At 43.9% G+C, this 24,865-nt stretch overlaps 6 non-coding genes across 6 annotated transcripts; 3 read left to right on the top strand and 3 right to left on the bottom strand.

The window, feature by feature from the left end:
• Positions 1-270: 270 nt before the first annotated feature.
• trnat-ugu (transfer RNA threonine (anticodon UGU)) lies at positions 271-343 on the top strand. Its single transcript has one exon. It is a non-coding gene; the product is annotated as a tRNA-Thr (tRNA).
• A 7,377-nt stretch (positions 344-7,720) lies between these two features.
• On the top strand, positions 7,721-7,883 carry LOC148382158 (U1 spliceosomal RNA). The gene has a single exon (XR_015854250.1). It is a non-coding gene; the product is annotated as a U1 spliceosomal RNA (small nuclear RNA).
• An 892-nt stretch (positions 7,884-8,775) lies between these two features.
• Positions 8,776-8,888, top strand: LOC148382157 (U5 spliceosomal RNA). Its single transcript, XR_015854253.1, has one exon. It is a non-coding gene; the product is annotated as a U5 spliceosomal RNA (small nuclear RNA).
• A 4,778-nt stretch (positions 8,889-13,666) lies between these two features.
• On the bottom strand, positions 13,667-13,738 carry trnah-gug (transfer RNA histidin (anticodon GUG)). Its single transcript has one exon. It is a non-coding gene; the product is annotated as a tRNA-His (tRNA).
• Positions 13,739-16,419: 2,681 nt separating this feature from the next.
• Positions 16,420-16,501, bottom strand: trnas-gcu (transfer RNA serine (anticodon GCU)). Its single transcript has one exon. It is a non-coding gene; the product is annotated as a tRNA-Ser (tRNA).
• Positions 16,502-22,164: 5,663 nt separating this feature from the next.
• On the bottom strand, positions 22,165-22,236 carry trnah-gug (transfer RNA histidin (anticodon GUG)). Its single transcript has one exon. It is a non-coding gene; the product is annotated as a tRNA-His (tRNA).
• Positions 22,237-24,865: the final 2,629 nt, after the last annotated feature.

The following is a 24,865-nucleotide window of genomic DNA, read 5'->3' as shown; positions in this document are numbered from 1 at the left end:
TTTTGATGAAAGGACACACCTTGTCCTGTTGCTCATTAATCATGGCTGTTCCTGGCTGTTGTCACATTCAAACATAAAGACCAGCGCTTCAACCACCAGCTTCAACCAGAGGTTCGAGCACGCTAACTGGTTCTCAAACTTGGCCAAGCTATTTTGCCTTGCTTGCTCGCAGAATCGTAGCATGGGAGGTAGATGTGGTGACATCCTGATTTCCACTTTGCAATATTGTAGTTGAATAGTTTATAGTTTATTATTAGCCATAGTAGAATAGGCCTTGTAGCTCAGTGGTTAGAGCACTGGTCTTGTAAACCAGGGGTCGTGAGTTCAATCCTCACTGAGGCCTGATTTTTATACGAAGCATTTGCTGCTGGATTTATAAGAGTTGAGGGTGTAATTGCACATACTTTGTCCATGGTACTGGTGACCAGCAGTTGTGTGATGAGTTATTGTCTTTGAGGATCTTAAGGGAAATTTTATAATTTCCCACGACACACAAATCTGTTCACACTGAATGAGAATCACTGGCTTAGAGTCCTCTTTAGACTACATTTTCAAGCATTTCTTTTGGTCAAACTTCTAAATGGTTGACACAGGTTTGCCAAGCAAGGCTGTGTATCTCAGTAATAAGAGCACTAGAATTGTAACTCAGAGGGTGTGAGCCCTGGTTGATAGTAGTGTGTTTGAATTTTGATTAGCAGTCGGTGCTAAAGCCTCATTGCTAGCAAGAGAACTGGTCTTGCCAAAAAAGGATTCACTTGCTGTGTCCAAATTCACATGCTGCATCCTCAGAAAGTCGAGGTTTTTTTGCCAATTATCAGGCTGCATGACGTGACTTCCGGTGCGACGCGAAGGCACGTCACGTGACACACGAATTCAGCCTTGAAACTGGCATTCCTTAAATGGCGACAGATGCTGAGCGGAGACTACATATATTTTAAAGTCATTTCCCATATTACTCTTTCAAATATCTATTCAGAAACTCTTAACATATAAGGACATATTTATTGAGAGAAAACAGGGTAGGGGTTGAGAGTGGACAGGTTTGGTGAACCCCCGACATCTGGTCAAATCAGAGCAGGGGGTGTTTTATGATGTTGAGGGAAACAGGGGGAAACTTGATTGCTTCCTCTGCAGCTGGTCAACCAGTGCAGAAGTCTTAGCACTTTGTTTACAATGTTGTGAGAACAAACAGAATAGGTTTGTTCCCCTCAACTGGTTAATCAATATCGTCTACATTCCAACATAATCATACGATCAATATACAGTGGAGCCTCGGTTTTCGACCACTATCCGTTCCAAAAGGCTATTCGAGAAGTCAATCATTCGAATTCCGAATCATGTTTTCCCTTTACAAATAATGGAAAAAAAATAATCCGGTTCAAGCCCCCCCCCCCCCAAAAAATGCATTTTTTAACCATTTTATTCATTCGCGCATTTTTGTCCGATCGCACACCGCCGAACGCGCAAACGTAGCGCGTCGCCGACTGCGCAACTGCACCGCGCCGGTCGCATTATTGTGACAGAGCCGTCGCTCAAATTTAGAAACTATTTTTAAAGTCCTGATGTACTTTCCAAAATTTAAGTGGACCTCAGTGCGTAGGGAGCTTAATTTTGTCCGATCGCAACCTTAGTGCGCCGCCGACCGCGCAACTGCACCACGCCTGTCGCATTATTGTGACAGTGCGGTCGCTAAAATTTAGAAAACATTTGGACTTTCCAAAATTTAAGTGGACCTCAGTGCGCAGGGAGCTTAATTTGGTCCGGCCGCGCAACCGCAGCGCGCCGGGCGCTCACTGTCGCATTGCTTTAGGAGCCTCTTTGTGTTTTAGGATGGCTTTATTGCTCCCACTTGCTTCCTTTGGAGGCATGATTAGAGTTGATGCAATCTTCAGCGTAACAATAATGTAATAACGAACGGAGTCAGTTGACATGCGGGTCCTCTCGGCTCATCTCGCGAGGTTCGACAACCGAATTTCGTGCAACATCCGAAGCAAAAAATCTCAAAGTTTTTGTTTGAATACCAATTTGTTTGAGAACCTGGACGTTCGAAAACCGAGGCTCCACTGTAATTTGTCAACCCTAACAATCTTGGGCCAAGAACTGAGAAGGGAAAAGGTTTCTCACCTGTGTGTGTTCTTGTGTTTATTTTTAAGTGACTGTTCTGAGAGAGGCGGCTCGGTGGCGCACTGGGTAGCACGTCCGCCTCACAGCCGGGCGCTCACTGTCGCATTGCTTTAGGAGCCTCTTTGTGTTTTAGGATGGCTTTATTGCTCCCACTTGCTTCCTTTGGAGGCATGATTAGAGTTGATGCAATCTTCAGCGTAACAATAATGTAATAACGAACGGAGTCAGTTGACATGCGGGTCATCTCGCGAGGTTCGACAACCGAATTTCGTGCAACATCCGAAGCAAAAAATCTCAAAGTTTTTGTTTGAATACCAATTTGTTTGAGAACCTGGACGTTCGAAAACCGAGGCTCCACTGTAATTTGTCAACCCTAACAATCTTGGGCCAAGAACTGAGAAGGGAAAAGGTTTCTCACCTGTGTGTGTTCTTGTGTTTATTTTTAAGTGACTGTTCTGAGAGAGGCGGCTCGGTGGCGCACTGGGTAGCACGTCCGCCTCACAGTTAGGAGGGTGCGGGTTCGATTCCACCTCCGGCCCTCCCTGTGTGGAGTTAGCATGTTCTCCCCGGGCCCGCGTGGGTTTTCTCCGGGCGCTCCAGTTTCCTCCCACATTCCGAAAAGCATGCTTGGTAGGCCGATTGAAGACTCCAAATTGTCCCTAGGTGTGAGTGCGATTGGTTGTCTGTCTCTGTGTGCCCTGTTGATTTTTCAGGTTAGTTTGATCCTATGATTATGTTGGAATGTAACCTGTAATAATTAAACTCGCTTGTCCTGTCTTAACAAAAGTAGTAGAACAAAGTGCTAAGATCTTTTGAACTGATTGACTAGCTGCAGAGGAAGCAATCAAAGTTGCTTTGTTCACACAACATCGTGAAGGACCCCCTGCTGTGCTTTGATCAGCCAGGGGCTTCGGCCATTTGTCTACTCTGACCCCCACTCTCAACCCCCACTCTGTTTCTCTTAATAAATATCCCCTCGCAGGAACAAGGGTTCAGACTTCATTCTGGAGCGAGTGAACTCTCCACCTGCAGGTGTCCAAAAGGACTTACTTGTCTCCCGTGTGGTTCTTGCAAAATAAGTTGGAGTGAGCAAATCTCTAACATGCCCTGCGATTGGCTGGCAACCAGTTCACGGTGTCCCCCGCCTACTGCCCGATGACGGCTGGGATAGGCTCCAGCACGCCCGCGACCCCCGTGGGGACTAAGCGGTTCAGAAAATGGATGGATGGATGGATGTTCTGAGAGAATCTTTGGCCACAAACTGAGCAGGAAAGAGGTTTCTCACCTGTGTGTGTTCTTGCATGTGTTTTTATAAATGTCCCTTCTGAGAGAATCTTTGGCTACAGCTTTTTTGATGAAAGGACACACCTCGTCCTTTTGCTCGTTAGGCATGGCTGTTGTCACATTCAAACTTGTACATATAGGAGAATAAAAATCAGGACTAAATCCTGCTTTCCAAGACCAGTGCTTCAACCAGCTATGCGGTTCGAGCACGCGAACTGGTTCTCAAACTTGGCCCAGCTATCTAGCTTTGCTTGCTCGCAGAATAGTAGCATGGGAGTTAAACATGCCTGTTGATTTGTGACACATCCTGATTACATTTCGCAATATTGTACATGAATAGTTTATAGTTTATTAGTAACGGCCATAAAACAGGCCTTGTAGTTCAGTAGTTAGGGTACTGGTCTAGTAAACAAGGGGTTCTGAGTTCAGTTCTCACTGAACCCTGATAATATACTTACATTTGCTGTGCAAGTTGAATTTATAATAGTTGAGGGTGTATTTCCACATATCTTGTCCATGGTACTGGTGACCAGCAGTTGTGTGATGAGTTGTTGTTGTCTTTGGGGACGTGAAGGGATATTTTATAGTTTCTCATGGCACACAAATGTGTGCACACTGGTTGAAAATCACTGGCCTAGAGTCCTGGTTAGACTACATTTTTAAGAGTTTCTTTTGGTTCATCTTCTAAAAGATTGACACAGTTTTGCCAAGCAAGGCCGCGTCGCTCAGTGATAAGAGCACTAGAATTGTAAATCAGAGGGTGTGAGTTAAATTCCCACTAGGGTCTGACAGACAGCTACATCTGCTAACCTTGCTGTATAGTAGTGTGTTTGAATTTTTGATTAGCGGTAGGTGTTGAAGCCTCATTGCTAGCAAAAGAACTGATCCTGCAAAAAAGGGGTCACGAGCTGTGACCAAATTCACAGGCTGAATCCTCAGAAGGTTGGTTTTTGGGCCAGTTATCAGGCTGCACGACGTCACTTCCGGTGCGATGCGAACGCACGTGACACAGAGGATGAAGATTTCAATGAATTTAATAATTTGGAGTGACACGGATGGTGCGATAAACTTGGTATTTATGTTAGTTATTTGGTATATAGTTTATTAATTGATTGATTGATTGATTGATTGAAACTTTATTTATTCCGAGGGTGGGGAAATTCAGACCCCAGCAGTATTCACACAATGGCGCCACAAAAAAAGCCTTTAAGTGTGAAAGTTAAAAGACATCAAAGCAAAGCAACAAGAAAAAGGAAAAAAGGAAAAGCGGCCAACCAGTCCCACTCAATACCAAAGAACACTCCAAAACACACAAAATAGCCTCCACGGCTGGGGTCACCAACACGGTGCCCGCGGGCACGAGGACGCCCGTGAGGACCGCATGAGTTGCCCGCAGGACTGTTAAAAAATTAGCTTAAATAGCGGCACTTGTCAGTGAGCTGCATCTATTTATTTTACATTCAAACCTCGGTTTTCGAACGTCCTGGTTCTCGAAGAAATCGGAATTCGAACCAAAAATTCAAGATTGTTTTGCTTCGGTTGTCGAACAAAATTCGGAGGTCGAACCTCGCGAGATGAGCCAGGAGGACCCAAGACAACCCGACTGCGCAGCCCGGATGCCGACTGACTCCGTTGTTATTGTATTTTCATTACTTTGGTAACGCTGCGGTTGTGCAATCGGACCAAATTAAGCTCCCTCTGCACTAAGGTCCACTTAAATTTTGGAAAGTACATCAGGGCTTTAAAAATATTTTCTAAATTTTAGCGACGGCTCTGTCACAATAGTGCGACCAGCGCGGTGCAGTTGCGCGGTCGGCAACGCGCTACGATTGCGCGTTCGGCGGTGCGCTGCAGTTGCGCGATCGGACATAATTAAGCTCTCTGCGCACTTAGGTTCACTTAAATTTTGGAAAGTACATCAGGGCTTTAAAAATATTTTCTAAATTTTAGCGACGGCTCTGTCACAATAGTGCGACCAGCGCGGTGCAGTTGCGCGGTCGGCAACGCGCTACGATTGCGCGTTCGGCGGTGCGCTGCAGTTGCGCGATCGGACATAATTAAGCTCTCTGCGCACTTAGGTTCACTTAAATTTTGGAAAGTACATCAGGACTTTAAAAATATTTTCTAAATTACAGCGACGGCTCTGTCACAATAATGCGAACAGCGCGGTGCAGTTGCGCGGTGGGCGACGCGCTACGGTTGCGCGTTCGGCGGTGCGCTGCAGTTGCGCTATCGGACAAATATGCGCAAATGAAAAAATGCTTAAAAAAGACGGGTTTTTTGTCTTGAAATGGATTTTTTTTTCCATTATTTGTAATGGGAAAAATAGATTCGGAATTCAACCGATTCCCTTCTCGAACCGCCTTCTGGAACGGATTGTGGTAAAAAACCAAGGTTTGACTGTATTTTTGCTCTTGTTAAAATCACACGTACATGTGAACTGGAAATGACAATAATAACACATAGTGAAAGCCAAATTGAGCAAATTGGCTATTTCAGAAGTGTGTGTCAAACTGGTAGCCCTTTGCCTTAATCCAGTGGTTCCCAAACTTTTTCAGGCTAGCGCCCCCTTGGTTCCCCAGTGAATTCAGAAGGTCTTAGTCTGCACACACAGATCCTCACAAAAACTGATGTATGATGTGACAGTGTCAGTGAGTTCATGCAGGTCTCAAGTTGCAGCTTCAAAAACTCCCCAATCAGTGCAGTCAAAGCAGGCTTAGAGGTAATGCCGAGACTCCACTGTCCACTTCCTCACAGTCCTAACCACAGGCTCGTGACTTGACTTGACTTGAGACACGATAACTTGAATGACTTCAGTGTTATTTAGTTTATGTTTTCAGTTTGAATATAAAATTAATAATACATTTAAACAAATAATATCGATACCACGGTAGGAGCGCAGGCTGAGAATGGTGTTGTCATGATTGGATCACTACCCTGTCAATCAATCAGTCGTGCCCTCTCCAGCTACCGAACGTGTTTATTGGAGAATCACGCCCCTTTATATCAGACATGCGCAAACATGTCAGCAGGAGCGGCACCGCGAGTCATCACCTTCGGCTATCGCAATTACTTTTATGACGGCAAAAGACGGACAGCACAGTGCGAGATATGCAACAAAAACATTTTGGACAGCCAGACGACAACTTCAAACTTTGTCCGTCATTTGAAGAGCCATTCTGCCAAGTAAGTGCTTTTCATTTATCTAAATAGGTGTGTATACATAGCTTTAATGCAATGAATATGATGATGAAACTGAATTGAGTAAATATGATTTAATATGGAGCAAGTTAATAAATAAAAACTACAGTTAAAAACTACACTTGGACTTGACTTGACCTATTTAAGGACTTGACTTGACTTGACTTGACTTCCCCAAGAAAAAAATGGCTTGGGACTTACTTGAGACTTGAAGGTTAAGACTTGAGACTTACTTGAGACTTGTACATGTGTGACTTGGTCCCACCTCTGCTATTTATTTACATATTGAAACACACGTCCACCTCCTTCAATGTTACACGTGAATGCACAGACAGAGAGAAGTTTTATTTATTTTGATCGAGCTACATGAAGCAAAATACAGTGGAGCCTCGGTTTTCGTACGTCCCGGTTCTCGAACAAATCGGTATTCGAACAAAAAATGTGAGATTTTTTTGCTTCGGATGTCGGACGAAATTCGGTTGTCGAACCTCGGGAGATGAGCCGGGAGGACCCGCATGCCAACTGACTCCGTTCGTGATTACGTTCTCATTACTCTGAGGATAGCATCAACTCTAATCGTGCCTCCAAAGGAAGCAAGTGGGAGCAGTAAAGCTATCCTAAAACACAAAGACGCTCCTAAAGCAATGCGACACTGAGCACCTGGCGCGCTGCGGTGTCGCGATCGGACCAAATTAAGCTCCCTGAGCACTGAGGTCCACTTAAATTTTGGAAAGTCCATTAGGACTTTAAAATTTTTTTCTAAATTTTAGCGACCGTTCTGTCACAATAATGCCACCAGCGCGGTGCAGTTGCACGGTCGGCGGCGCGTTAGATGGCGACTCTAAGAAAAAGAAGGTGAACAAAGGCATGGGGGTAGGGGCAATGAAGGGTAGAAAAAGAAGCAAAGCATGATGGTAGTGTTTCTTAATCTATTTCTTACTTAATTTATAATACTTTGGTTTTGTAATGACGAATGGTACTATTTAAACAATTCTACAAATCCTGTTTCATCCGCTGAGTGTGTATGTGTGCCACACCTTTTTAGCAATTAAGCCCGTGACTGAAGATGGCGTGTGCGATAAAGAGGTCAGCCCGGCAACTACTATTATTCATACTTACCTGACACGGGAGATAACCTGAACAAGAAGATAAATCACCCAGGTTGACAATCATCCATTGCACTCCGGTAGAGCGGACCCCTGCGAGTTCACCAATTTTGGGAACTCTCGACTGCATAAACTCTGTGGGTGGGGACTGCGTTCGCGCCCTCCCCCGGACTTACTGATTAAAGCAAAAACTACACGCAATTGTACGCACACAGATTAAGTCTGAGCGCTATTGAGCATGTTATTAACTGTACTCTCGAAATGTGCATTTGCTTGCTAAACTGTTTTAAACAAATTAGTATAATGCGAAATAATATGTAATTACCACGTTCCCCACTCGTTACATGATATGAACGTATCAAAACCTTTTTGTCAGCTGTAGGTCTGCCTTTTTGAAGAAGTTGCCCGATTGTTGTTCCTCATACATCACAAGTATGGATTTCTAGAAAACAACTTTTACTTCCCTAAAGTAAAATGACAGATTTCTATTCAAATGTCAAATATCAAACGCCACCATCGCAGTGGAGGTGAATTACACTCCAAACCATGCCAGCAACGTCAAAAGCCTCAATTATTTGCGACACAAGAGAGATATAGAGTATTTCTGAAATTTGAGAAATCATTTGAGAAATTACGATCGTATTTTGTTTCCCAATTTGTGTTGAATAAAGTTATGAAATTACAAATTTTCAAATAAAACACAGAGATGGGATCATTTCCCATTCTCTCATACCAAAAGTACACGTACCAAGACACACAACTGTTGCAAAATAGACGCCCAATCGATAGGTGACGCCGTTTGAAAGAACGAGCGCCGTCAGTGTTCGATCAGGTACCTACAATCCTGTGCGCCAACAATGTTTATAGTAAAAAAGACATTAATGAACACAAAATAGTCGTTTAAACCTTCTATTTAAGTTGAGTCCTTCTAAGTATAGTAAATCTATGAACGTCTATTGTTCGTATTAGAAGGAATGGTTGCTGCAATTTGAGTGTGAGACCGCCTGTGAATTTGGTTGACCAGCAGTGGGGTGGCCCGTTTTGACCCAGATTATCAACTCTCTCTTTCTTCTCTTCAGATGGAATAAATCTTTCGCCTTTCACTAAAGATTTCCGTGGGGAGGAAATATAAGAGTCTATCTTAATATTTTCGATACTCTGCGAAAGCGTAGCATTCTTTCTCTGTTAAAATATCAATATCGCAACGGATAGCCACCTATATCATTCTCCGCGCGACAGTCATACGTTCACATAATTCATACTCACCTCCCCCCACAACCGCTCTGTCCACACCTCCATCACCGTTGTCACCTACTCTCTTGCAGAGGCCGCGCCCGCACTCCAGATCCGCGAGAAAGAAGTGTGCCAGATGTTCCGGAGACAAAAGATCAGGAAGGCACCGGGCCCAGACAGCGTGTCACATTCCTGCTTGAAAGTCTGTGCTGAACAGCTAGCACCCACCTTTGCACGGATCTTCAACCGTTCCCTGGAGCTGTGTGAGGTGTCCTCGTGCTTCAAGAGCTCCACCATCCTTCCGGTGGCCAAGAAGCCCGCCATCACAGGTTTGAATGACTACAGACCTGTCGCTCTGACATCTGTGGTCATGAAATCTTCGGAAAGGTTCGTGTTGAACCACCTGAAGGATGTCACGGGCCCCCTGCTTGACCCCCTCCAGTTTGCCTACCGGGCAAACAGGTCGGTGGATGATGCGGTCAACATGAGACTGCACGACATCCTGCACCACCTGGACACCCCAGGAACGTACGCCAGCATCCTGTTTGTGGACTTCAGCTCGGCGTTCAACACCATCGCTCCTGACATCCTCCAACAGAAGCTCATCCAGCTTGCGGTGCCTGCCTCCACCTGTCAGTGGATCACCAGCTTCCTGACCAACAGTCGGTGGCAGGCCAAAGCTCGCTTGAGGCTTTCGTTAGTGAAATGATTGATCTGGTTGTAGGGAGGATGTGATATTTTAATATGACCTAATTTTTGATTGTTGGGAGCTGTTTTTTGGTCATCGTTTTATGAAAATCAACGTTTGATTGCGAAACGCAACAGGCACTGCTGCAAAGGGGTCTTTGCTGCAGAACCAATCAAAACTCGTAACAACGTCACGTGACTTGATGTCTCCCAATGGCATTCCTCCAACTCAGGAACTAGGAAGTAAATATTGCCTCGGATCTATTGACAACAATGGACTGCTCGTCGTGTCCTACCTGTTGTGATCACCTCCACGGTTGTGCCTTTGGCTCCTCGATAACCTCTTGCTCATCGACGCCACGTTCTCCTGATCCTCAGGTCTGCAGTAAGATCTCCGCCATAGCCACGTCGTATCCTCTGACCAAGCCTTGTGTATTTTGTTCGCAGATTCCCTCCACGGCTCACCGCCAAGATCCACCCCGTCTGGCTGAACTCCACACGCTCCGCCGTTGCTGCTCCTTGCTCCGAGCGCAGATCCTCCCGCTCTGCCTCCACCGCATCTCCTCCAATAAACACTCATCACTCATTCTGAACTTCTGAGTTGGTTTCCTGCATGTGGGTCAAATCATTCGCCAAAACGATGACAACCGCAACTATTGCACTCTCTGGGACATCTAAATTAGCCCACTGCAATGTACAATTGATAAATTTAACCCAACTTGTCTCTGAAAATGGAATTATGTATTTTAGTGGGCTCTTTACATGAATGGCACACATGCATGCAGCACCCCATCTCAAATCTTTCCCACTGTAAATAAATAAATAAATAAATAAATACATACGCCACCTAGTAACATTCAAGCACTAACGTTAATATAACGTTAACGTTAGCCATCTAGGTTAATTGCAAGCAAGCTGGGTAACGTCAGTATGGCTGAATACAGTTTACGAAATACAAGAGAAAATATGCCAGGGTTCAACTATCAAAGTCAAAGTCAAAGTCAGCTTTATTGTCAATTTCTCCACATGCCAAAGACACACAAAGAAACCGAAATTTCGTTCCCCCCTATCCCACGGTGACAAGACATGGCTCACAACAGACAAACAAGTAAACAAGTACAACAAAAGCGTGCTGAATAAATAATGAATAAATAACACAACAATAAATAAATAAGAGGAGCAGAAAAAAAAGGAGCAAGTGCGCGTACAGCAGACATTCCCGAAAATAGCGCAACAGTGCCGCACGCTACGCAGAAGGGGGTAGCGAGTTCAGGGCCCTAACAGCCTGGAGAAAGAAGCTGTTGGCGAGTCTGGTGGTGCGGGAGCGCAGGCTCCTGTACCTCTTCCCAGAGGGCAGAAGGTCAAACAAAGAGTGAGCCGGGTGACTCACATCTCTGGCAATCGAGGTTGCCTTGCGGGCGAGATGGGAGGTGTAAACATCCTTCAGGGAGGGGAGCGAAGCACCAATAATCTTACTAGCCGTATTCACTATGCGCTGCAGGGCCTTCAAGTTCTGTTCAGTGCAGTTACCACCCCAGACAGCGATGCAATTGGTGAGGACGCTCTCAATGGTGCCACGGTAGAATGTAGACAGGACTGCCTGAGGAGCACATGCACGCCTGAATTTCCGCAGTAAGTACAGGCGGCGCTGAGCTTTCTTTGCCAGTGACGAGGTGTTTGCGGACCAGGAGAGGTCCTCACTGATGTGCACCCCCAGGAACTTGGTGCAGTATCTCAGTAAAAGTTAATAAAAACACTCAACAAGTTGGATCATAGTCTTGAAAGTTTTATTAGAATTGTATTTACTGTCTTCCGATGCAATGCAGAAAGCATGCAGTTCCATCTTGTTTACATTTGGGGAGGGGGGGTCCTTAATCCCCGTATGCGAATTGTCATTGGTTCATCAGCTAGAGGTGTCCAACGATATGCATGAGAAAAATTTCATTAAAATGTAAGATTGTGAAAAAGGATGACCAAAAATTAGCTCCCAAGAAATTGTTTTTGACTTAATATGATAACTAGATATCACACACAAAGACTCGTGTACTCCCTCGATGCAGATCAATCAAGTTCACTTTAATCGCCTTCGGATTCGGATTAAGGATAACTGATTATTTCGCCTTGTCGTGTCTCTCATGTTGTTAGGGTTGATAGATTAGTTTGATCCTATGCTTATGTTGGAATGTAACCTGTAATAATTAACCTAGCTTGTCCTGTCTTAACAAAAGTAGTAGAACAAAGTGCTAAGATCTTTTGAAGTGATTGATCAGCTGCAGAGGAAGCAATCAAAGTTGTTTTGTTTACACAACATCGTAAAAGAACCCCTGCTATGCTTTCACCAGCAGGCCAGGGGCTTCAACCCCATCCTGTCCACTCTCACCCCCACACTTACCCCCACCCTGTTTCTCTCAATAAAAAATGCTCTTGCAAGAGGCCTGAGTCAGACCTCATTCGATCATCGCTGTACGCGCAGCGACGAATGACTCTCCATTTGCAAATGCTTAATAAGGGCATACTGTCTGCCGTGTGGTTCTTGCAAAAATAAGTTAGAGTGAGCACCACGCTAACACATGTCTTTGTAGTCTGTGATCAGTGTTAAGATAGAGTAGGTCACGTGACTAGAATCAGGAAGTAAGGGCATGTTTCAGCACAGTGTTGAAAGAGAACGCTGCTTAGTCTATTCTCTCCTGCAGTTCGGCAAAACAACTACCTACATTTTGTGTTGTACAAGGCATTGTTGGTATGTATCTTTAAGTTATTATGGATCAAAATAGATCTTTTAAGTTCTGAAATAATAGTTTTCTGTGATGTTAGACGTTAGGAGAGAAGCATGATTGAGATTCCATATCTATTTAATTCATTTAGTTCGTATGACTGATTATACAATGTGGTTTGTATTCTCCCAGTTTCAGCCTTTCCCTTGTTATTAAACCTGGAGCCAACCTTCAAACTGGCCTTCAGAGTCTTGATTAGTGAAAGTGGTTGAGCTTACTGTCTTCGGATATTCAACATATTTGGAGGGCAGGATAGTGAAACAACGCCTTCATCACACAAGGTAACAAAGTTAAACGCCAAACTCAGACTATGGATGGACAAAAGAAACAGTCACTGAAGTCTAAATCTTACAAATCATGTTCTACAAAAATGTCCTCTGGCAATGCTGCTGCCATTTCCCGCGCCGAAGCCGAGGCAGCGAAAGTACTCCTTTCCTTCACAGATAAAGAAATGATTCTGAAAATGGATAAGGCACAATTAGAGCAGAGATGGGACCAAGTCACACATGTGCAAGTCTCAAGTAAGTCTCAAGTCTTAACCTTCAAGTCTCAAGTAAGTCCTAAGTCTTTTTTTTTTCCTTAGGCAAGTCAAGTCAAGTCAAGTCAAGTCAAGTCCTTAAATAGGTCAAGTAAAGTCCAAGTCAAGTCCTTAAATAGGTCAAGTCCAAGTGAAGTTAACTGTAGTTTTTATTTATTAACTCCTGATTTACCATATGATTATGCTACCCCAAACAACAAAGACAAGTAAAAAAAACATATATACTAGAGTAATACTAGTAGAATGGTCCATATTACGTCATATTTACTTAATTCAGTTTCATCATCATATTCATTGCATTAAAGCTACATATACACACACACCTATTTAGATACATGAAAAGCACTTACTTGGCAGAATGGCTCTTCAGATGACAGACAAAGTTTGAAGTTGTCGTCTGGCTGTCCAAAATGTTTTTGTTGCATATCTCGCACTAACCAGCTATACACAGAGCCTCCAGCGCCGCCACATGTACTCTCCTAGGATTAGCCTGTTCAGCTACGTATAACACGTGTGGCTTATAAACTTGTGTGTAACACTTTTGCAAAAATAAAAAAATGGGTGACATTATTTGACTATGCCATGATGTTTTATCCATTGCGCCACTCGCCCTACAAGTTAAGGCTATCGACCCCAAACGTGTGGAAAATCGTCATTGTCCAAAAGATGGCTGTTCAGCAATAGGGAGCAGGGACAAATTCCACCCAGTAATTTGAGTATGCCATGACCCGGATTCGAACCGGGGTTGCTGCGGCCACAACGCAGAGTACTAACCACTATACGATCATGGCCAATATGTGCACCTTATTTAACGCTCCTGCATACAGGCCATGATCGTGTAGTGGCTAATGGTTGTAATCGATTCGAATCCGGGTCATGGAATAATCAAATTACCTTGATGAATTTGTCTGCTGGTCACTGTTGCTAAACAGCCTTCCTTTGGACAATGACAGTTTTCCACACAAGTTTACAGTCGATACAGTCTTGTAGGGTGAGTGGCGGAATGGATGAAACATGACGGCAAGTGATGAGAATAAAAACAACATATTTAAGAGACCCAAGGTAAATTCACTCAACCTTCGTTTCAATTGACAGCCCATGTGACACTCAACTCAGATGAAATGGGGCTAGTTGATCAACAGCAATATTTTAACGAAGGGTTCATCTGGGAGTTGAACCCCGGACCTCTCACACCCAAAGCAAGATTCATACCCCTAGAGACACGGGGTATGAATATTGTCTAGGGCCTAGACAAACAAGCCTCAAAGAAAGCTTGCAGACCATGTTACGTTCTGTGTAACATTGGCCTGTCAACTACTCTACACAACGATAGACAACAGTGTTTCAAAGAAGAGATCGTCCGGGAGTTTAACCCGGGTAATCAATGAACCCGAGGCGAGAATCATTCCCCTGCACCAATGAGCCCCATAGTAGACCAGCTGACCCCGTTATATTCCGATTGGTAGCCCATGTGACATGGACCTGAAGACTGAATGTCAGTGATTTATGGAATAAATGGAATCTGGTTGGCCTAAGGCTCACAATTCCCCAACTTCAAGCCCTAACGCTAAGGCTAAAACCTTAACAAATACCAAACCCTAATAATTTAACCTTAACCTGCTAACCCGCCTACCGTAACCCCCTCACCTTTAATCTCTAATGCTCCCCCTAAAGGTAGTGCTTTTTAAACTTGAACGCAGGCATATGTGAACTGGAACAGCAGTTTGCCCCATTTCAGAACTGTTTTAGAAAACCTTTACAGACGGTTAAAATCCACATAATAGTTACGCGCGCATGTGTTCCGTGAGCGTTCTAGCACATACCACCCCGCCCCCCACCCCACCTTTCCTTTCTGCCGCCAAGTAGCAAGTTGCCCCTCTACACAGCACAGTCCTCATTAGTATAGTGGACAGTATCTCCGCCTGTCATGTGGAAGACCGGGGTTCGGTTCCCTGACAGGGTGTTTATTTCTTTGTGCGAAATAGAATTTAAGCAGGTTTTCGACCCATGTGCGTTAACCTGTGTTTGCAGCAGAGCTATATATAGCTGCATTGGTTGATATCATTACATCATAAGATGGCACCGCGGATGGCAACCTCGGTGATTCGCTCTCTCCTACTTTGTGTTATTTTCTATCTTTTTAACCTCACTTTGAATCATACTTCCGGTTTGCCACGTAGAGCGCCGCAGCGTCACGAGAGAGACGATCTACAGTCCAACATTTCTATATGCTTTTCTAGTTCTTCAACGCTTTTTACGTTTTTTATTCCACTTTTGGGAGTTTACTATTGTTGAACGTCGCGGACCGTCAATCCCTGCCATTTCAACCACGTCACTGTTTGGCTCTTAGCGGAGGCTTCGTGGCTGTTTGTCTACCGTTGATCATCGGACACGCAAGTATGGCTGCGGATCAAGAGGTTTGTACGGCTTTGTGCACCAATTGCACCCTTTTCTTAGAGAGGTTGTCCCTGCTATAGGGACGTGTCCGCCAGCTAGAGCAGAATAGTGCGATAACACTAGATGTGGCGGACACAGTCGCACCTGGACTACTGTAACGCATTATCAAAGTCAAAGTCAGTTTTATTGTCAATTTCTTCTCATGTCAAGTCATACAAAGAGATCGAAATTGCGTTTCCTACTATCCCACTGTGGAGACAAGACAGATTACACCCAATTGGCCCACAGACAAACAAAACATTCAAGTAAACGATACACAAAGTGAAAATAAGAAGGCACATACCCTATTTTTCGGACTAAAAGTTGCTCCGGAATATACGTTGCATCATACATAAAATGCACAATAAAATGAAAAAAAAACCCATATATAAGTCGCTCCGGAGTATTCGTCGTATTTTGGGGGAAATTTATTCGACAAAACCCAACACCAAGAACAGACATGAACGAGCAACAACAGGCTTAACGATACGGTATGCTAACGTGACATAAACACAAACGAGAAGCTGAGAACGGGCCTGATGTAACAATAACAGTTATTCAAATAACTATAACATAAATAACACCTTTATCAAACCATCTGTGTCACTCCAAATCATTAAAGCCATCGATCGAGTTGGTCCTCCTTTATGTATAGAAGTCCGACGTCAGTGGCGCGTTACAGTTAATTTTTTTCTACAGGACCATATAACAATATATAAACTATGAATGAAATGACAATAATATGAACAACAATTTTATCGAACCATCCATGTCACTCCAAATCAATGAATCTACCAGAATCTTCGTCTTCCGTGTCACTTGAGAAAAAAAAAAAGAAAAAAAAAATTGACGCCGAAAAGAATACGTGTGCCACGGACGTCAGACTAGATATATCAAATAAATGTAATATAAACATCAATCTTAACAAACCATCCGTGTCACTCAAAATCATTAACGCGTTCAAATAACGATTTGTTCGAGAACCGGGATGTTGGAAAACAGATGTACCACTCCACAACAATTTAAAGCAAACCTTCGATGAGAATGGGATTTGAACCCATGCGTGCAGAGCACAATGGATTAGCAATCCATCGCCTTAACCTCTCGGCCACCTCATCTTGTGTTGCCAAGTTATGTTACGTACGTTGTGCCAAGATACTTTGGATGTGAAGCTTGTGAAAATCCGACGAGGATGTGATATGAAATGATGAGTGGAGAGCACAATGGAGTAGCAACCCATCGCCTAAATATCTCAGCCATCGCATCTCATGCATGAGTTGAATAGGCGACATGATATGGTATGTACGGTGTAGTATAAGCCGCAAGGTAAAATGATACGATACTTTAGATGTGTAATGAAGAAAGGGTAAGCCACAAAATAAGTGACACTCTAAACAAAGAAAAACGTTTTTTCAATGTTGTCTCACCCCAAATCTTCGGATCTTCACAGTTGGATAGTTCCACCAACATTTTAACATCAACATTCTTTCATGGTCTGCCTGGGTGTCTTGGCTGAAGATCCTAAAGAAAAGACCTTAAACTTATTGTATGCGATTGCATATTGGTCATGATCGTATAGCGTTGTGGCCGTAGCATCACCGGAACGAATCTGGGTCATGGCGTAAGTAAATTACCTTGCTGAATTTTTCCGTTGTTCACTGTTGCCTTCTGTTGAACACAGGCTTCCAGACACGTCCACCCATGTTTTAACATCAACTGTATTTCATAAAGTTCTTCCAAATTCATCTTGGTGAAACTCCCTCAAGTGTTCCCATCTTTTTTTAGGCCTGTCTTCCACGAGGCAGCGGTAGACACAAAATTATGACCCTGAAAGGACACGCCCAAACCGGCTATGATATCAATCTGAATTCATTAATCACTAAAATGCAGTCCTCAGGTCCATGTCATATTCACTACCAATCGGAATGTAACGGAGTCAGCTAATTTACTACGTGGCTCGTTGGCCTAGCGCAGGGGTCACCAACCTTTCTTAAACCGAGAGCTACTTCCTGGGTACTGATTATGGCAAAGGGCTACCAGTTTGAAGCACACTTCTGAAATAGCCAATTTGTTCAATTTGGCTTTCACTATGTGTTATTATTGTCATTTCCAGTTCACATGTAAGTGTGATTTTAACAAGAATACACAACAGGACCTCCTGCAGCACAATCAACATACTCACCTCCCCCCACAACCGCTCTGTCCACACCTCCATCACCGTTGTCACCTACTCTCTTGCAGAGGCCGCGCCCGCACTCCAGATCCGCGAGAAAGAAGTGTGCCAGATGTTCCGGAGACAAAAGATCAGGAAGGCACCGGGCCCAGACGGCGTGTCACATTCCTGCTTGAAAGTCTGTGCTGAACAGCTAGCACCCACCTTTGCACGGATCTTCAACCGTTCCCTGGAGCTGTGTGAGGTGTCCTCGTGCTTCAAGAGCTCCACCATCCTTCCGGTGGCCAAGAAGCCCGCCATCACAGGTTTGAATGACTACAGACCTGTCGCTCTGACATCTGTGGTCATGAAATCTTTGGAAAGGTTAGTGTTGAACCACCTGAAGGATGTCACGGGCCCCCTGCTTGACCCCCTCCAGTTTGCCTACCGGGCAAACAGGTCGGTGGATGATGCGGTCAACATGAGACTGCACGACATCCTGCACCACCTGGACACCCCAGGAACGTACGCCAGCATCCTGTTTGTGGACTTCAGCTCGGCGTTCAACACCATCGCTCCTGACATCCTCCAACAGAAGCTCATCCAGCTTGCGGTGCCTGCCTCCACCTGTCAGTGGATCACCAGCTTCCTGACCAACAGTCGGTGGCAGGCCAAAGCTCGCTTGAGGCTTTCGTTAGTGAAATGATTGATCTGGTTGTAGGGAGGATGTGATATTTTAATATGACCTAATTTTTGATTGTTGGGAGCTGTTTTTTGGTCATCGTTTTATGAAAATCAACGTTTGATTGCGAAACGCAACAGGCACTGCTGCAAAGGGGTCTTTGCTGCAGAACCAATCAAAACTCGTAACAACGTCACGTGACTTGATGTCTCCCAATGGCATTCCTCCAACTCAGGAACTAGGAAGTAAATATTGCCTCGGATCTATTGACAACAATGGACTGCTCGTCGTGTCCTACCTGTTGTGATCACCTCCACGGTTGTGCCTTTGGCTCCTCGATAACCTCTTGCTCATCGACGCCACGTTCTCCTGATCCTCAGGTCTGCAGTAAGATCTCCGCCATAGCCACGTCGTATCCTCTGACCAAGCCTTGTGTATTTTGTTCGCAGATTCCCTCCACGGCTCATCGCCAAGATCCACCCCGTCTGGCTGAACTCCACACGCTCCGCCGTTGCTGCTCCTTGCTCCGAGCGCAGATCCTCCCGCTCTGCCTCCACCGCATCTCCTCCAATAAACACTCATCACTCATTCTGAACTTGGTTTCCTGCATGTGGGTCAAATCATTCGCCAAAACGATGACAACCGCAACTATTGCACTCTCTGGGACATCTAAATTAGCCCACTGCAATGTACAATTGATAAATTTAACCCAACTTGTCTCTGAAAATGGAATTATGTATTTTAGTGGGCTCTTTACATGAATGGCACACATGCATGCAGCACCCCATCTCAAATCTTTCCCACTGTAAATAAATAAATAAATAAATAAATACATACACCACCTAGCACTAACGTTAATATAACGTTAACGTTAGCCATCTAGGTTAATTGCAAGCAAGCTGGGTAACGTCAGTATGGCTGAATACAGTTTACGAAATACAAGAGAAAATATGCCAGGGTTCAACTATCAAAGTCAAAGTCAAAGTCAGCTTTATTGTCAATTTGTCCACATGCCAAAGACACACAAAGAAACCGAAATTTCGTTCCCCCCTATCCCACGGTGACAAGACATGGCTCACAACAGACAAACAAGTAAACAAGTACAACAAAAGCGTGCTGAATAAATAATGAATAAATAACACAACAATAAATAAATAAATAAGAGGAGCAGAAAAAAAAGGAGCAAGTGCGCGTACAGCAGACATTCCCAAAAATAGCGCAACAGTGCCGCACGCTACGCAGAAGGGGGTAGCGAGTTCAGGGCCCTAACAGCCTGGAGAAAGAAGCTGTTGGCGAGTCTGGTGGTGCGGGAGCGCAGGCTCCTGTACCTCTTCCCAGGGGGCAGAAGGTCAAACAAAGAGTGAGCCGGGTGACTCACATCTCTGGCAATCGAGGTTGCCTTGCGGGCGAGATGGGAGGTGTAAACGTCCTTCAGGGAGGGGAGCGAAGCACCAATAATCTTACTAGCCGTATTCACTATGCGCTGCATGGCCTTCAAGTTCTGTTCAGTGCAGTTACCACCCCAGACAGCGATGCAATTGGTGAGGACGCTCTCAATGGTGCCACGGTAGAATGTAGACAGGACTGCCTGAGGAGCACATGCACGCCTGAATTTCCGCAGGAAGTACAGGCGGCGCTGAGCTTTCTTTGCCAGTGACGAGGTGTTTGCGGACCAGGAGAGGTCCTCACTGATGTGCACCCCCAGGAACTTGGTGCAGTATCTCAGTAAAAGTTAATAAAAACACTCAACAAGTTGGATCATAGTCTTTAAAGTTTTATTAGAATTGTATTTACTGTCTTCCGATGCAATGCAGATAGCATGCAGTTCCATCTTGTTTACATTTGGGGAGGGGGGGTCCTTAATCCCCGTATGCGAATTGTCATTGGTTCATCAGCTAGAGGTGTCCAACGATATGCATGAGAAAAAATTCATTAAAATGTAAGATTGTGAAAAAGGATGACCAAAAATTAGCTCCCAAGAAATTGTTTTTGACTTAATATGATAACTAGATATCACACACAAAGTCTCGTGTACTCCCTCGATGCAGATCAATCAAGTTCACTTTAATCGCCTTCGGATTCGGATTAAGGATAACTGATTATTTCGCCTTGTCGTGTCTTTCATGTTGTTAGGGTTGATAGATTAGTTTGATCCTATGCTTATGTTGAAATGTAACCTGTAATAATTAACCTAGCTTGTCCTGTCTTAACAAAAGTAGTAGAACAAAGTGCTAAGATCTTTTGAAGTGATTGATCAGCTGCAGAGGAAGCAATCAAAGTTGTTTTGTTTACACAACATCGTAAAAGAACCCCTGCTATGCTTTCACCAGCAGGCCAGGGGCTTCAACCCCATCCTGTCCACTCTCACCCCCACACTTACCCCCACCCTGTTTCTCTCAATAAAAAATGCTCTTGCAAGAGGCCTGAGTCAGACCTCATTCGATCATCGCTGTACGCGCAGCGACGAATGACTCTCCATTTGCAAATGCTTAATAAGGGCATACTGTCTGCCGTGTGGTTCTTGCAAAAATAAGTTAGAGTGAGCACCACGCTAACACATATCTTTGTAGCCTGTGATCAGTGTTAAGATAGAGTAGGTCACGTGACTAGAATCAGGAAGTAAGGGCATGTTTCAGCACAGTGTTGAAAGAGAACGCTGCTTAGTCTATTCTCTCCTGCAGTTCGGCAAAACAACTACCTACATTTTGTGTTGTACAAGGCATTGTTGGTATGTATCTTTAAGTTATTATGGATCAAAATAGATCTTTTAAGTTCTGAAATAATAGTTTTCTGTGATGTTAGACGTTAGGAGAGAAGCATGATTGAGATTCCATATCTATTTAATTCATTTAGTTCGTATGACTGATTATACAATGTGGTTTGTATTCTCCCAGTTTCAGCCTTTCCCTTGTTATTAAACCTGGAGTCAACCTTCAAACTGGCCTTCAGAGTCTTGATTAGTGAAAGTGGTTGAGCTTACTGTCTTCGGATATTCAACATATTTGGAGGGCAGGATAGTGAAACAACGCCTTCAACACACAAGGTAACAAAGTTAAACGGCAAACTCAGACTATGGATGGACAAAAGAAACAGTCACTGAAGTCTAAATCTTACAAATCATGTTCTACAAAAACGTCCTCTGGCAATGCTGCTGCCATTTCCCGCGCCGAAGCCGAGGCAGCGAAAGTACTCCTTTCCTTCACAGATAAAGAAATGATTCTGAAAATGGATAAGGCACAATTAGAGCAGAGATGGGACCAAGTCACACATGTGCAAGTCTCAAGTAAGTCTCAAGTCTTAACCTTCAAGTCTCAAGTAAGTCCTAAGTCTTTTTTTTTTCCTTAGGCAAGTCAAGTCAAGTCAAGTCAAGTCAAGTCAAGTCAAGTCCTTAAATAGGTCAAGTAAAGTCCAAGTCAAGTCCTTAAATAGGTCAAGTCCAAGTGAAGTTAACTGTAGTTTTTATTTATTAACTTGCTCCATATTAAGTCATATTTACTTAATTCAGTTTCATCATCATATTCATTGCATTAAAGCTACATATACACACACACCTATTTAGATACATGAAAAGCACTTACTTGGCAGAATGGCTCTTCAGATGACAGACAAAGTTTGAAGTTGTCGTCTGGCTGTCCAAAATGTTTTTGTTGCATATCTCGCACTAACCAGCTATACACAGAGCCTCCAGCGCCGCCACATGTACTCTCCTAGGATTAGCCTGTTCAGCTACGTATAACACGTGTGGCTTATAAACTTGTGTGTAACACTTTTGCAAAAATAAAAAAATGGGTGACATTATTTGACTATGCCATGATGTTTTATCCATTACGCCACTCGCCCTACAAGTTAAGGCTATCGACCGCAAACGTGTGGAAAATCGTCATTGTCCAAAAGATGGCTGTTCAGCAATAGGGAGCAGGGACAAATTCCACCCAGTAATTTGAGTATGCCATGACCCGGATTCGAACCGGGGTTGCTGCGGCCACAACGCAGAGTACTAACCACTATACGATCATGGCCAATATGTGCACCTTATTTAACGCTCCTGCATACAGGCCATGATCGTGTAGTGGTTAATGGTTGTAATCGATTCGAATCCGGGTCATGGAATAATCAAATTACCTTGATGAATTTGTCTGCTGGTCACTGTTGCTAAACAGCCTTCCTTTGGACAATGACAGTTTTCCACACAAGTTTACAGTCGATACAGTCTTGTAGGGTGAGTGGCGGAATGGATGAAACATGACGGCAAGTGATGAGAATAAAAACAACATATTTAAGAGACCCAAGGTAAATTCACTCAACCTTCGTTTCAATTGACAGCCCATGTGACACTCAACTCAGATGAAATGGGGCTAGTTGATCAACAGCAATATTTTAACGAAGGGTTCATCTGGGAGTTGAACCCCGGACCTCTCACACCCAAAGCAAGATTCATACCCCTAGAGACACGGGGTATGAATATTGTCTAGGGCCTAGACAAACAAGCCTCAAAGAAAGCTTGCAGACCATGTTACGTTCTGTGTAACATTGGCCTGTCAACTACTCTACACAACGATAGACAACAGTGTTTCAAAGAAGAGATCGTCCGGGAGTTTAACCCGGGTAATCAATGAACCCGAGGCGAGAATCATTCCCCTGCACCAATGAGCCCCATAGTAGACCAGCTGACCCCGTTATATTCCGATTGGTAGCCCATGTGACATGGACCTGAAGACTGAATGTCAGTGATTTATGGAATAAATGGAATCTGGTTGGCCTAAGGCTCACAATTACCCAACTTCAAGCCCTAACGCTAAGGCTAAAACCTTAACAAATACCAAACCCTAATAATTTAACCTTAACCTGCTAACCCGCCGACCGTAACCCCCTCACCTTTAATCTCTAATGCTCCCCCTAAAGGTAGTGCTTTCTAAACTTGAACGCAGGCATATGTGAACTGGAACAGCAGTTTGCCCCATTTCAGAACTGTTTTAGAAAACCTTTACAGACGGTTAAAATCCACATAATAGTTACGCGCGCATGTGTTCCGTGAGCGTTCTAGCACATACCACCCCGCCCCCCACCCCACCTTTCCTTTCTGCCGCCAAGTAGCAAGTTGCCCCTCTACACAGCACAGTCCTCGTTAGTATAGTGGACAGTATCTCCGCCTGTCATGTGGAAGACCGGGGTTCGGTTCCCTGACAGGGTGTTTATTTCTTTGTGCGAAATAGAATTTAAGCAGGTTTTCGACCCATGTGCGTTAACCTGTGTTTGCAGCAGAGCTATATATAGCTGCATTGGTTGATATCATTACATCATAAGATGGCACCGCGGATGGCAACCTCGGTGATTCGCTCTCTCCTACTTTGTGTTATTTTCTATCTTTTTAACCTCACTTTGAATCATACTTCCGGTTTGCCACGTAGAGCGCCGCAGCGTCACGAGAGAGACGATCTACAGTCCAACATTTCTATATGCTTTTCTAGTTCTTCAACGCTTTTTACGTTTTTTATTCCACTTTTGGGAGTTTACTATTGTTGAACGTCGCGGACCGTCAATCCCTGCCATTTCAACCACGTCACTGTTTGGCTCTTAGCGGAGGCTTCGTGGCTGTTTGTCTACCGTTGATCATCGGACACGCAAGTATGGCTGCGGATCAAGAGGTTTGTACGGCTTTGTGCACCAATTGCACCCTTTTCTTAGAGAGGTTGTCCCTGCTATAGGGACGTGTCCGCCAGCTAGAGCAGAATAGTGCGATAACACTAGATGTGGCGGACACAGTCGCACCTGGACTACTGTAACGCATTATCAAAGTCAAAGTCAGTTTTATTGTCAATTTCTTCTCATGTCAAGTCATACAAAGAGATCGAAATTGCGTTTCCTACTATCCCACTGTGGAGACAAGACAGATTACACCCAATTGGCCCACAGACAAACAAAACATTCAAGTAAACGATACACAAAGTGAAAATAAGAAGGCACATACCCTATTTTTCGGACTAAAAGTTGCTCCGGAATATACGTTGCATCATACATAAAATGCACAATAAAATGAAAAAAAAACCCATATATAAGTCGCTCCGGAGTATTCGTCGTATTTTGGGGGAAATTTATTCGACAAAACCCAACACCAAGAACAGACATGAACGAGCAACAACAGGCTTAACGATACGGTATGCTAACGTGACATAAACACAAACGAGAAGCTGAGAACGGGCCTGATGTAACAATAACAGTTATTCAAATAACTATAACATAAATAACACCTTTATCAAACCATCTGTGTCACTCCAAATCATTAAAGCCATCGATCGAGTTGGTCCTCCTTTATGTATAGAAGTCCGACGTCAGTGGCGCGTTACAGTTAATTTTTTTCTACAGGACCATATAACAATATATAAACTATGAATGAAATGACAATAATATGAACAACAATTTTATCGAACCATCCATGTCACTCCAAATCAATGAATCTACCAGAATCTTCGTCTTCCGTGTCACTTGAGAAAAAAAAAAAGAAAAAAAAAATTGACGCCGAAAAGAATACGTGTGCCACGGACGTCAGACTAGATATATCAAATAAATGTAATATAAACATCAATCTTAACAAACCATCCGTGTCACTCAAAATCATTAACGCGTTCAAATAACGATTTGTTCGAGAAC

Source organism: Syngnathus floridae, chromosome 18 (assembly GCF_059516105.1).
Source record: "Syngnathus floridae isolate MCC-2025c chromosome 18, RoL_Sflo_1.0, whole genome shotgun sequence".
Classification (NCBI taxonomy): Eukaryota; Metazoa; Chordata; class Actinopteri; order Syngnathiformes; family Syngnathidae; genus Syngnathus; species Syngnathus floridae.
This window is presented reverse-complemented; position numbering and strand designations above follow the sequence as displayed.